Raw genomic sequence first — 14,353 nt, forward strand, 5'->3', positions numbered from 1 at the left:
AGACCGACAGTGGGGAGGCCAGAATGGGACTGATCTGGACCCCCCAAATGTGAGTGTCAGTGAGAAGGCCTGGACAACCTATGGGGCTCTGAGCTGTGGATCAGTGTCTATTCCTGGTATACAATCTGTCTTCATGTGCCTATAGCACAAAGAGAGATGCTCTCTCAGCCTGGACTCTTAGGGGAGTGCCTTGACCCTACCAAGAGTAAAATGATAGACTCTAGACATCCCCTATGTGGAAGGATTTGGCAATAGGGTGGGAGGGAGGGTGGAAGGGGAGTGCGGGAGGAGGGGAGGGAGAGGGAACTGGGATTGACTTGTAAAACAAGCTATTTAAAATTAAAAAAAATTATATTGAAAAATAAAAAAAAAGAAAATCAAAAAAAAAAAAGAAATTTGTGAATTTGTTCTGTATAAAAAATGGGCATTTTGTGGGTAGAGAAAAGTAACTCACACAGATATTTTATAAAGTTGTTTCTCATTTTGTTGGCAAGAAATTTTTAATAAATTCTTTGAACCCCCCCCAAAAAAAAACCAATGGTATCATGAAATTTGTAGGCAGATGGATGGAACTAGAAAAATATCATACTGAGTGAGGTAACCCAGACCTAGAATGACAAGCATGATCAGTGCTTAGCCTAGTCATCATCATGGAGGCTTCCTTCAGCAACTGATGGGAGCAGATGAAGAAACCCAGCGCTAAACAGTAGGCAGGGCGAGAGTCCAAATAGGGGATCTCCATTGGGTCCCTCCCTTTGAGCTTGGAAACGGGGAGTAAGAATTATAGGAGCTAGATGGGTCAAGGACAGGTGTCATCTTTAGGAGGGACTCCAGGGACTTCATGAGAGGAGATATAATGGTGTGATTCATAGATTAGTGGGTCATTGTGTCCCTTCCTCCTGATTCTCCTATGCTTTCTGGGTGGCATAACCCTGTTTCAAGGGTATAAAATAGGCTGTATTAACTATTAGCACCTGCTCTCCTGTCTTGGGCCCAAATTGGTCCTACTGACACTGCTGGAGAGGCACAGTCCTCTCTGCTCAGGCTGAGTCAATCTTGGGATCTGGTGGGCTGACTGGGAACATGAAGGTGTAGGGGTAGAGTAAGCCTCTGGAACCTATAACTGAGAATGCATGTACCTGCACAGCTCACCTGATCACATACGTTCTGAGAGTCAGAGTGTCACTAAACGCGTGTGTAGTCTGTAGCCAAGATGAGTAACTTAGAAATTTCTGCCTATAATGTTGGATGCCTAAACAACATCAGGTAATAAGTACAAATATTCATGTCTCTTGAAAAATAATGACATTTCTGTGTATTTGATTGTTTGAAGTGATGGCTTTTATTTTCTTTGCAAATTGCTCAATTGACTGTACCTTGTAGGTTAGGTCAGACAATCAGTTGGACAGAGTGACTATGCCTGGTGCCACAAAAGTGGTTGTTTTATTTATGATTTCATCACATTTGTAGTGCCAAGTGTACAGAGTGGAGATGATGATGTTGGAAGAGGTTTCTTCTTTATCTACTTAACTACCAGAATTAACTGTACTAACAGTGCTAATTAAGAGTTAAGATGATGATATTTTTGTTTTTCGTTGTTTTTATTTTTATTTTTTTTTGATAGAGAGGGTGTCCCTGTCTGTCCTGGAACTCACTTTGTAGACCAGGCTGGCCTCGAACTCAGAGCACCAACCTTGAGACCCCTCACAAAAGAACATCAATAACAACAAAAACCTAAAACTAAAGCCCAGACAAGATGCTTTTAATTGGGAAAGGAAAACACTTCCAGGAACAGATCTAGACTATAAGAAGTAGATGAAATACTAAGAGTCCCACACCTGACTCAAGGAGGTAGCTTCCACATTTTAAACCCCATTAAGAGAGAAAAAGTGACATACTCTTCATTATTTCTGATTTTTAATTTGTTTTTACCTATTCTCTCACACTTTGATTAAGTGTGTCAAACCCACTTAAACACTATCCTATCCAGAAAGACATCTCTAGCATTTCTTTTAAGACAAACCTGCTCATGGTTTTGGAGACTTTTTCTTTTCTGAAAAATACTGTCCCACCCCCATTTCTTTCTCTCTTTTTTTGGGGGGGACAGGGTTTCTCTGTGTAGCCATGGCTGCCCTGGAACTCACTCTGAGGCCAGACTAGTCTCAAACTCATAGAGATCTGCTGCCTCTGTCTCCTGAGTGCTGGGATTAAAGGCATGCACCACCACTACCTGGCTCTTTCTTTTCTATATGCAGAATTCTGGATTGACAGTGATTTCCTCTCAGTGGTTTCATTGTGTCCCTGGCCCTTCTGCCTCTATGACTCCACTCTGGAGGAAGCTGCTATGTCTTACTACCCTGCTTTGGTCCAGTGCTTCCTGGGTCGTCCTTTGTCACTGTTTTCTGCAGGTTGGCTGTGACATGTCTTGGTATGGACCTCCCTCTCTACTTGGAGTTTGCTCAGGTTATTGCATATGTACACGAATATTTTAAATTAAATTTGGGTTATCTTCAGCCATACTGTCTTGGAAAAGCTCTCTGGTCCTTCTCTTCCCCTGATGTTAGGTATTTCATGATCCTATGGGCCTTACTATTCCGTTCTGAGGCCTTTGCTCTAGGTGGGTGATACTGTTTAAGCTGTCATTCTCTTTGAGAAGAGACACCCGGAAGTTCTTCCTCTGCCATTCCCCAGGGCTCTTGTCTTCTCATCAGAATGGCAGCTTCTGAAGAAACTTATGGAAAATCTGAAAGTTAAAAAAATTGGTTAGGTATCTTTTCTTGCTCTCCTTCTCTATTTTTCCCCCAACTTGATCTTCCTGATCTATTGAGTTCTTCTCCTCCCCTTCTCTCCTCTTTCTCCTCCCTCTCTTCCTCCCCACTCCCCATGCTCCCAATTTGCTCAGGAGATCTTGTCCCTTTCCCCTTCTCTGGGGGACTATGTATGTCTTATGTCTCTCTCTTAGGGTCCTCCTTGTTTCCTAGCTTCTCTGGGCTTGTGAATTGTAGGCTGGTAATCCTTTGCTCTATGTTCAATATCCATATATGAGTGAGTACATACCATGTTTGTCTTTCTGTGACTGTGTTACCTCACTCAGGATGGTTTCTTCTAGTTCCACCTATTTGCCTTCGAGTTTCAAGCTTTCATTTTTTTTCCACTGAGTAGTACTCCATTGTGTAAATGTGCCACATTTTCTTTATCCATTCTTTGGTTGAGGGCCATCTAGGTTGCAGCTATTACAAACAACGCTGCTATGAACATAGTTGAACAGATGTCCTTGTGGTATGAATATGCATCCTTTGGGTATATGCCTAAGAGTGGAATTGCTGGATCTTAAGGTAGACTGATTCCCATTTTCCTGAGAAACCGCCATACTGATTTCCAAAAGATATACTTTAATAGAGGAGGCCATCATAGGTTTAAAGAGAAATCTGGCACTAGGGAAAAGTACAGGGATCCACAAGGATGACCCCCAACTAAGAATCTAAGAAATAGTGGAGAGGCTATCTTATATGCCCTTCCCCTATAATGAGATTGATGAGTACCTTATATGCCATTCTAAAGCCTTCATACAGTAACTGATGGAAGCAGAAGCAGAGATTCACATCTAAGCATTGAGCTGGACTCCTGGAATCCAGTTGTAGAGAGGGAGGAGTGATGAGCAAAGGGTTCAAGACAACGCTGTGGAAATCCCCAGAAACAGCTGGTCTGAGCAAGTTGAAGTTCAAGGATCCTAGTCTGACAGCTGGGGAACCAGCATAGGACCCATCCAGGCCCCCTGAACATAGGTGTCAGTTGGGGGAACAGGGCAGTCTATGGGATCTTTGGCAGTGGAACCAGGATCTATCCCTAGTGCATTAATGGACTTTGGGAACCCATTCCCTATGGAGGGATACTCTCTCAGCCTAGATACTTTGGGGAGGGCCTAGGTTCTGCCCCAAATGATGTGACAGACTTAGATGATCCCTCATGGGTGGCCTCACCCTCTCTAGGGAGTGAATGGGGGGTTGTTGGGGGACATGGGAGGATGGGAAGGAGAGGGAGCTGGGATTGGTATATAAAATAAGATTGTTTTTAATTCAAATAAAATGTATTTAAAAAATTGGTTAGGGGATTTCTTAGGGTTTCTATTGATGTGAAGAGACACTATGACCATGGCAACTCTATTTTTTAAATTTACTTTTATTTAATTGACATTTTCATTTATTTTACATACCAACTACAGTTTCCCTTTCCTCCTCTCCTCCCACCCCCCCACTCCCACTTACCCCCTCCCCATCCAATCCTCCTCCATCTTCATTCAGAAATGGGTAGGCCTCCCATGGGTGTGAACAAAACATGGCACATCAAGTTGAGGTAGGAGCGAGCTCTTCTCCTTACATAAAGACTGGGTGAGGTAATCCAGCATGGGGAACAGGTTCCCAAAAGACAACTAAGTACCAGGGACAGGTCCTGATCTCATTGCCAGGAGCCTTACAAACAGGCATGTCAACTCTTTTTTTTTTGTTTGTTTGTTTGTTTTTGTTTTTTGAGACAGGGTTTCTCTATATTGCTATGGAGGTTGTCCTGGAACTCCTCTGAAGACCAGGCTGGCCTCGAACTCACAGAGGTCTGCCTCCTGAGTGCTGGGATTAAAGGCATGAGCCACCAATACCTGGTGGCAGGCAACTCATATAAAAGGCAACATTTAACTGGGGCTGGCTTACAATTCAGAGGTTTAGTCTGTTAACATCATGAAGAAAAGCATGGCAATGTGCAGGTAGACATGGTGCTGGAGAAGTAGCGGAGAGTTCTACAATTTGATCTCCAGGAAACAGGAAGTGAACTGTGTACCACACTGAACATCACTTGAGCAAAGGAGACCTTAAATTCTACCTCCACAGTGACATACTTTCTCCAACAAGACTGTACATGCTTTAACAAATCCACACCTCCTAATAGTGCCACTTCCTTTGGGGGGAGCGTTTTCTTTCAAACCACCACATTGCATTCCCAGGCCTCCGAAGGCTTATAGTAGTATCATAATGCAAAAATGCATTCAGTCCAACTTCAAAAGTCTCCTGTAACAGTCTCAAACTTATTTAAAAATCTAAAGTTCAAAGTCTCCTCTGAGATTCATTCAATGTCTTAACTGTAATCCCCTGTAAAATAAAAATACAAAAAAAAAAAACCCAGACTACATACATCCAGCATAATGGCACAGAATATACATTACTGTTCCAAAATGTAGGGAAAGAAGCATTGTGAGGAAAGACAAAACAAAACAAAACAAAAAAACAAACAAAAACAAACAAACAAAAACAGCTGGGAAAATTCTAAACTCTGCATCTCCATGTCTGATATCAAAATTCTCTTCAGATTTCCAACTTCTTCCAGCTTTGTTGACTGTAGCATACTTCTCTCTCTTGGACTGGTTCCACTCCCTGTTAGCAGCTCTCCTTAGTGGGTATCCTACATCTCTGGCATATCCAACATCTTGGGGTCTCTAAGGCAATCCAGGTTTCACCTTCAGAACTTCATGCAGTGGCCTCTCTAGGCCTCCATTCAGGGATACCCCTGACATATGCCTGGCCTCAGTGGCTTTCTTTAGTTGTGGAATAAGATTCTATAACCCTTTCTTCTATCCTTGACTCTAAAGCCAAAACCATGTGGTTGAAGCTGCCAAGTCCTGCTGCTTACTGGGACTGGAACATAGCTCCCTTGCTCAATCACATCTTCACGAGCTTTCTATTTTACATAATTTCCTTCACTGTCTAAGCTTGGCTGTTCTGGAATTTGCTCTTTAGACCAGGTTGGCCTCAAACTCAGAGATCTACCAGTCTCTGCTTTTTGAGTGCTGGGATTAAAGGCATGCACTACTACAACCTGCTCCAATCTTTGCTTTAGTTCCTTTTCACAGTTGGAAACTTAGCTGGGGGGTTCTTTTTTTATTTAAAAATTTATTTTTCCTTTTACATACCAACCCCAGTTTCCCCTCCTTCCCCTTCTCCAATCCCCTGTATCCCCACTTCCCACCCTCCTCCCCAAGATCTTGCCCTGAGGTCGCCACTCCCTCTATTCCATTTTTAAAATCTGTTTATCTCCTTGAATGAAGGACTTTGCTCCATTCCACTTACTGGTGTTCCCTTTCCTCCTCAAATTGTCCATTTTGTATTTTAACTTTATCAGCTTGCTCCTTTTCATTATAAATCTTCATTAGAGTTAATACTAATAACCACATGAAGCAGTCTATACTAGGCTGCTTTGAAATTTCCTCTGCCAACTGAATTAATCCAAATTGCTTCAATGTAGCCTCAGGCAGACTCTTCAGACAAGGGTAAAAATCAATCACATTCACTAAAATATCACAAGTATGGTCTCTAGGCCACATACTAAAATTCTCCTCTAAAACCCCTTGAGCCAGGCCCCCACAGTTCAAATTACCCTCAGCACGACTGTCTTTCATGCTCCTACTAGTATGGCCCATTAGCAGTTCTTGAAGCATTTCATTGCTTTTCTAACCCAAACCACCACAGAAGGTGTCCTCTGCCATCTGCCAGAGAGGTTGGAAAGGTGACTAAACTGGTATTCACAGCGTTCCACTATTATCATATCTACACATATTTTATGTTCATTATCTTACCTAATTTTTGTTCATTCTCACATTTGAAATCTTGTTATATGATTTTGTCTCAATAAGCACATCAAACACATTTTGCTATCTATTTAATTATCTGGGACAGCTCAGGCTGTTTTCACTGAAGTCCTTTGGACATATTTCCCTCACACCTTCTTACTGTCTATATTTTACTCTCATATTAATCTATTCATTCCCAAAGTTTTGTTTCCATGTTCATATCGTCTATATACATAGGAATTTATGTAGCTCTACAAAATCTAGGACTCACAGAAGAGAGAAAACTAGCAGTATTTGTCACCATTACATACCTTTGACCTTATCTGACAGTCTTTTAATTGTTATAGAAGAGGTGACTGATTTACTGGAAAAGGGAGCACATAAGATAATCATTATAACTGGTTGAACATGAATGGAATAGGAGAGCACCAAACATGCATGCATAGCTCCAGTACTAAACAACACGTGTGATTAAAGCACCACACAGTAGAAAACTTGCAAAACCCATGTACTCCTACTGTGGCAAAATCTAAACTCCATTGACAATGACGCCTAAGAGTTTGCTAGCACAGCTCTTGCATCAGCACAGCAGCACATCAGTTCGTACGTGGACGATAACAGTTAAGAACACAATGAAAACGGCAGTGCTATTATCACACCATGAACTTATTAATACCCACGCACCGCACTCAGATGGGCTGTAAAAGAGGAAAGCAGAACAAATGAGATTATTATTGTAGCACCGAATCAGGACATTGATTGAGCAAGAATGGAATAGGAGAGCACAGCATATGGACGTCTAACTGAAGCAGTCTACATCTTGGAAAGCATCCTTGGAAGGCACACACACATGACTAAAACACAACAGTGATGTATCTGCAAAAGCCAGTGTGCAACTACTGCATCGAAACCCAATGTGCATAATAAGAGAGCTGTGATGTTTATTATAATCACTGGCCAATTAGACTTCATGATATGCACATTCCCTTTCCAGCTTTTGCTTGTTTGATCATATTTTGTTAGCTCCTTTTCTTCCTTGATACACTGGCATTCTAAAGGCTTACTGCTGTTCTACGAGTTGTAATCCCTCCATCTGAGAGAATGTTTAGGCTTTATTATCTTAACTAACTTGAATAGCTTAACTAATGAGCATAGCAGACTTTTCTTCTCCACTCTCCACACAATGTGCAAACTTAGGAATTTCAGAACATTAGCTTTAAATTTGTTTGGATACAGTTTCACTTATTCTAGAAATTACTTCTAGTAATGACTGATATTTACAGTGTTTCTATCCAGTGATTCTTTGTGCTTGAGTGGTTTCTCTCTCTCTCTCTCTCCCTCTCTCTCTCTGCCTTCTGTGTCATATCTGATTCATTCTGGAGTCTGTCCAGGTTTCCTGCTCCTGGTTGTGTGTACTCTCTTACACCAGAACAGTTTTTATGAGGAAGAGGTCAAATTCCACAAAGGTGCCAAGGAACATCCACCTGCTGGATCCCAGCCCCTCCATCTGGGACAGGTCACGTGCCAGGCCTGGTGCTTTGACTCTCCATTCCGTTACACTCAAGGAAGCATGACACTCAGGCACAAATCCTTAGGTCACAATGGTTTAAAGCAATAGTAGGCATCTAAGACATTATGGACACCTAAAGAGCTAGTAAAGTGGCAGTTGATTCAAGGACTCTTTCCTGTAAAATTGCTCTTGTTTTTTTGTACAATAAAATGTCAGGCCATTGTTAAATTCTTATTTCCAATTAAATGGGTCCCAAACTAGAAATTTGTTGGATAAATACCTGCTATTTAATACTACTTTTCATTAAAATTAGTGGTCTTGACTGAAGCCCAAAATTCTCTTCCAAGTAAAATGAAATCACAGAATACACAGTATCAGTGCAAACAAGCTAGCCTGGCCTGAGGACAGAGTTCTTCCACATCAAAGGAGTTGGAATTGCTGTGCTGATATCTGCTGGATGGCCTCCAAGTCTGAGCTGTTGTTTAACATTCTGGGAACAAATGTTTTCCTTTTAATGAGTTAGACCCAAGGGACGGAGGAAGTAGCAATTTCCTGAGTTTGGAGTGGGCTTCAGCACTCTGAGACCTCAGTGGAGATGTTGCATAACATATCAGTCATAGACAGCTTAGCCAGGGCAGGAGGGAAAAGCCCAGCCCATGCTTGCTAGAGGACAAGGCAAAAGGCAGCTGGGTGGCAAAGACTTCTTGTGTCCTTAGTAAAGTCTTTGATGTCTGGAGGAGGGTGGTGTGGTACTTGCCATAAGCGGAAAAACATGCCAGCTTAATTGGCAGAGTTACCTACTCCAAACCTAGTACCTACATTCCAGCTGTGCCCTATTGGAGCTGAAAATTGCCCTGGATGTTGCTTTTAATAGTCCCCGTGATTTTTCTTATATCTTTGGCATTGTTCATTTTCTGATTTTTAAATTTTATTTTAATGTATTACTTAGGGGGAGTGCCTGGACCCTACCCTGAGCGAAATGACAGACTCTAGATATCCCCTATGTGGAAGGAATTGGCAATAGGGTGGGAGGCTGGGGGGGGGGAAGGAGGAGTGTGGGAGGAGGGGAGGGAGAGGGGCCTGGGATTGACATATAAAACAAGCTATTTAAAATTAAAATAAAAAAATAAGTATAAAAATCTGCTCATCAGTTGATAGACATGGAGGCTGTTTTTATTTCCTGGCTCTTGTAAATAGCGCAGCAGTGGACCTGGATAAACAGCTATCTTTGTAGTAGGTGTGGTGGCTTGAATAATAATGGCCCCATAGATTTACATATCTGAATGCTTAGTCACCAGCGAGTGACACTATCTGAAAGGATTAAAAGGACTAGTGGGTGTGGCCTTGTTGGAGGAAGTGTGTCACTGGGAGTGGGCTTTGAGGTTTCAAAAGCTCATGCCAGGTTCAGTGCTTTTTCTCTCTGCCTACAGAACAGAATTTAATTCTCAGCTACTTCTCCAACACCACACCTGCCTGCCACTATCCTTTCTGCCATGATGATAATGAACTAAGCCTCTGCAACTGTAAACAAGTTCCCAATTAAAAGCTTTCTTTTATAAGAATTACCTTGATTATGGTGTCTGTTCACAGCAATAGAACAGTAACTGAAACAGTAGACTTTTGGATTTTTTTGCTGTTGTTTTTTGGGGCAGGTTTTTCCTGTGTAATAGTTCTCATAGTCCTGGAACTCACTTTGTAGACCAGCTTGGCCTTGAACTCACTGAGATCTGCCTGTTTCTGCCTCCAGAGTGCTGAAATTGAATGTGTGCACCACCACTGCCCAGCTAACTATTGGATCTTTTCGGTATATGCCCAAGAATGTTACAGCTTGATCATGTGGTATATATATATATTTTTTTTGAGAATTTTCTACACTGACTTCTACAGTGGCTGTGCAAATTGGTCCTCCCACCAGTAGTGAATAAATGTTTCCCTTTTCCCACATTCTTGTTAGCATTTGTCATTTTTTTTCATAGCCATTCTGACTTGGGTAAGATGAAATCTCAAAGTAGTTTTAATTTGCATATCCCTGATGGCTAAAAATATTGAATGTTTTAAAAAAGATTCTTAGACATTTGTGTTTCCTCTTTGGAAGCCTTTTTATAATTCTATGCCACATTTTAAAAAATTGGGTTGGTTGTTTTCTTGATGGTTAGTGTTTTAGTTCTTTGTGAGTTCTAGATACAAATACTCTGTCAAATGTATAGCTTGCAACCATTTCCTCCCCATTTTGTGTTCTTCCTCTTCACTCAAGTGATGGTATCCTTGCTGTACAGAATATTTTAGTACCATGGGGTCCTACTTATTAATTCTTGGTTTTAATGCCTGTCAGGAAGCCCTTTGCTGTGTCAATGAGCTTGCGTGTTTGCTACTTTCTCCTCTATCAGATTTGGGATATCTGGTCTTATGTTGAGGTCCTTGATGCATTTGGAGTTGAGTTTTATGCAGGCTGAGAGGTAAGGATTAAGTTCTATTCTTCCATATAGCTATCCAGTTTGACCATCCAACAAGATAATTTCTTGAAGATGCTGTCTTTTCTCCAGTGTGTATTGTTTATTTCTTTGTAAAAAATCAGGTGACTTGGGCCTAGAGAGATGGCTCAGAGTTTAAGAACATTGACTGCTATTCCAGAGGTCTTGAGTTAAATTTCCAGCAACCATGTGGTGGCTCACAACTACCTATAGTGAGATCTAGTGCCCTCTTCTGGTGTGCAGGCATACAGGCAGGCCGAACACTATGTAGAAAATAAACAAATACATCTTTAAACAAATATCAGGTGACTATAGGACTGTGAGTATATGTGTGCATCCTAGATTCTAATCTATTAAATGAGTCAGTTTTTTTTGAGACACAGTTTCTCTGTGTATCCCTGGCTGGACTGGAACTCACTCTGTAGAACAGCTGGGTTTGAAATCAGAGATCTGCTTGCCTCTGCCTCCCAAGTGCTGGAATTAAAGGAATGTACTACCACCACCTGGTTGGGTGAGTCAATATTTATGCCAGTGTCATGTTGGTTTTATTATTATATCTGTAGGTATAATTTGAAATCTGGGATGGTAATACCTCCAACACTTTTTTTCTAATTTGCTCAATATTGTTTTGACTCTCCTGGGTTATTTGTGCTTCCTGTGAAATTTAAGATTAGTTTTCAATTTCTATGAAGAACTGCTTTGGAATTTAATACATATTACATTGAATCTGAGGATTGCTTTTGGCAGTGTAGCCATTTTCACAATGTTAATCTTGCCAATCCATGAGCATGGAAGGGCCTTCCATCTTCTGGTATCTTCTTCCATTTCTTTTCAGTGTCTTAAATTTTCATTGGGCAGGCCTTTAGCTGCCTTGGTTAGATATTTCCAGGTGATTGTTAATAGTATTGTTTCCCTGGTTTGTTTCTCTGTGTGTTTGTCATTTATATGTAGTAAAGATACTTATTTTCATGTTTTAATTTCATACCTTGCTGTTTTGTTTATCCAATGTAGACATTTTCTGGTGAAGTATTTGTTTTTTTATGTACAAAATCATATCATCAGCCAAGAAGTCTACTTCAACTTCCTGCTTTCCTGTTTTTATTCCATTGATCTCCTTCACTTGTCTTATTGCTGTGAGACTGAGTACAATATTGAACAGAAGGTGGAAGAGTGAACATACTTACCTTGTTCCTTATTTTACTGGAAATGCTTTGTGGTTTTCTCTACTTAGTAAGATATTGGCTAGAGGTTTTGCTGTATATTGCTTTTCTTATGATGAGATATGTACTGTGTATGTATAAATTCTCCAGGGCTTTCATCAAGAAAGGATGTTTAATTTTGTCAAAGACCTTTTCTGTATCAAATGGGATGATCCTGTAGTGTCTGTTCTTGAGTCTATGTGGTAGATTACATTTATTGATTGATGTAGGTTGAGCCATCTCTACATCTTTGGAATGAAGCTGGTTGGTTTTGTGTGTCAACTTGACACAAACTGGAGCCATCAAAGAGGAAGGAGCCTCAGTTGAGGAAGTGTTTCCATGAGATTATGCTGTAAGGCATTTTCTCATATAGTATCCATAGGGGAGGGCCCAGTCCATTGTGGGTGATCTCATCCCTGGGCTGTAGTTCTGGATACTATAAGAAGGTGGGTTGAGCAAGCCAGGGGAAGCAAGCCAATAAGCAGTACCTTGCTTGAGTTTGTACCCTGACTTCCTTTAATAATGAGCAGCAATGCTAAAGTGTAAGCCAAATAAACCCTTTCCTCCCCAACTTGCCTTTTGGTCATGGTGTTTTGTGGTAACAGTGCTAACCCTAACTAAGATAAAAGTTGGTACCAGAAACTGGGATATTGATGTGATAGACATAACCATGTGTTTGTTTGGAGGAATTTGGACTTTGGCACTTTGGTTATGAAAGCAGTGGAATGCTTTAAACACTGACTAATGGACCATAATAGAAGCAAGGAAGACAGGGGTACTAAGAGTTATTAGAACTTTCTGGGCCTCACTAAAGATGCTTTTGTCTAAAGATCATTCTTGTGATATTTTGGTGAAAAAAGTGGCTGCCTTTGACCTTGTCTGAAGAGTCTGCCTGAGGCTAAAGTGAAGAGTTTCAGATTAATTCTGTTGACAGAAGAAATCTCAACATAGCCTAGTGTAGACTCTGCTGTGGATATTAGTGTTAACTCTAATGGAGATTTATAATGAAAAGGAGAAAGCTGAGCAGGGTAAATTACAAAATGAAAATTTGAGGAGATGATGGACACCATGAAGTGGGATGGAGGCAAATCCTGGGTTCAAGGAGATAAACAGATTAAGAAATAGAATAAAGGGGGTGGTGACCTAAGGGCAAGATCCCACTGAGCTGAGCTTTCAACTTGTGGAAAGAAACTAAAGAAAAGCTTAGAGCTGGGTATGGTGAGGCACATCTTTAGTCCTAGCACTGGGAAGGCAGAGCCTGGAAGAGCTCTGAATCTGAGGCCAGCCTGGTCTATGGAGCAAGTTTCAGGGCAGCCAAGTTTAGGCAGTGAAAGATGGAGACTGGTAAAGAAGTAATTAAATGAGGGGGTCATGTTTCAGTCCCAGTAAGCAGCAGAACTTGGAAGCTTTCCTCAAGTGGTTCTGGGTTTAGAGTTAAGGATAGAAGAACAGGGTTATGGAATAAATTTGCTGAGGTCAGGCATGTGTCAGGGCTGTCCATGAATTGAGGCCTAGCAGAGAGGCCATTGTGTGAAGCTGTGAAGTTGAAGCCTGGATTGCCTTGGAGAACCCAAGATGTGAGAGATACCAGAGTTGTGGAATATCTGACAAGGAGAGCTGCTAACAGGGAATGAAACCAGCCCAAGAGAAAGAAGTCCATTGCAGTCAACAAAGCTGAACAGAGTTGGAGATCTGCAGATTGTTTTGACATAAGGCATGGAGATACAGAGTTTGGAGTTTTCCTAGCTGTTTTTTGGCTTGCTTTGGTCCAGTATTTCCCTTCCCTGTGTTTTGGAATGGTAATGCATGTCTTGTGCCATTATATGTTTGGAAGTATGTGATCTGCTTATTGGTTTTGATTTTTACAGGGGGATTACAGTTAAGAGATTGCCATGTGTCTTAGAAGAGATTTTGGACTTTGAAACAAGTTTGAGACTGTTATAGACTATGGGGACTTTTGAAGTTGGGCTGAATGCATATTTTGCATTATGATATGGCTAAAAGCCTTTGAGGGCTGGTGAGTAAAATGTGGTGGTTTGAAAGAAAATGATCCCCAAAGGGAGTGGCACTATTAGGAGGTATGGCCTTGTTGGAAGAAGCGTGTCACTGTGGGGGCAGGCTTTGAGGTCTCTTTTCCTCAAGCTTTCCTCACTGTGACTTCCAGTTGACTTCCTGTTGCCTGCTGGATGTAGTGCTCTCAGCATCGGGTCTACCCACATGCTGCCATGTTCTCCATCATGATGATAATGGACTAAATCTCTTAAATTGTAAGTTGCCACTCCAATTAAGTGTTTTCCTTTATAAGAGTTGCTGTGGGCATGGTGTCTCTTTACAGCAATAGAAACCTAACTAAGACAAATTGGTACCAGGAGTGGGGTATTGCTGTGACAGGCCTGACCATATTTTTGGGAGGATTGTGGAAGGATTTTGGAACTTTGGGCTAGAAAAGCCCTTGAGAGATGTGCAGAGGATGGAGGCTTGGCTTGCAAAGTTTCAGAGGGAAGTTTAGACTCTACCAGGGCCATTTGTTATTTTGAATTAAGATTCTGTGGTCAGCTGG

This window comes from Mesocricetus auratus, unplaced genomic scaffold (genome assembly GCF_017639785.1).
Source record: "Mesocricetus auratus isolate SY011 unplaced genomic scaffold, BCM_Maur_2.0 Super-Scaffold_4256, whole genome shotgun sequence".
Lineage (NCBI taxonomy): Eukaryota > Metazoa > Chordata > Mammalia > Rodentia > Cricetidae > Mesocricetus > Mesocricetus auratus.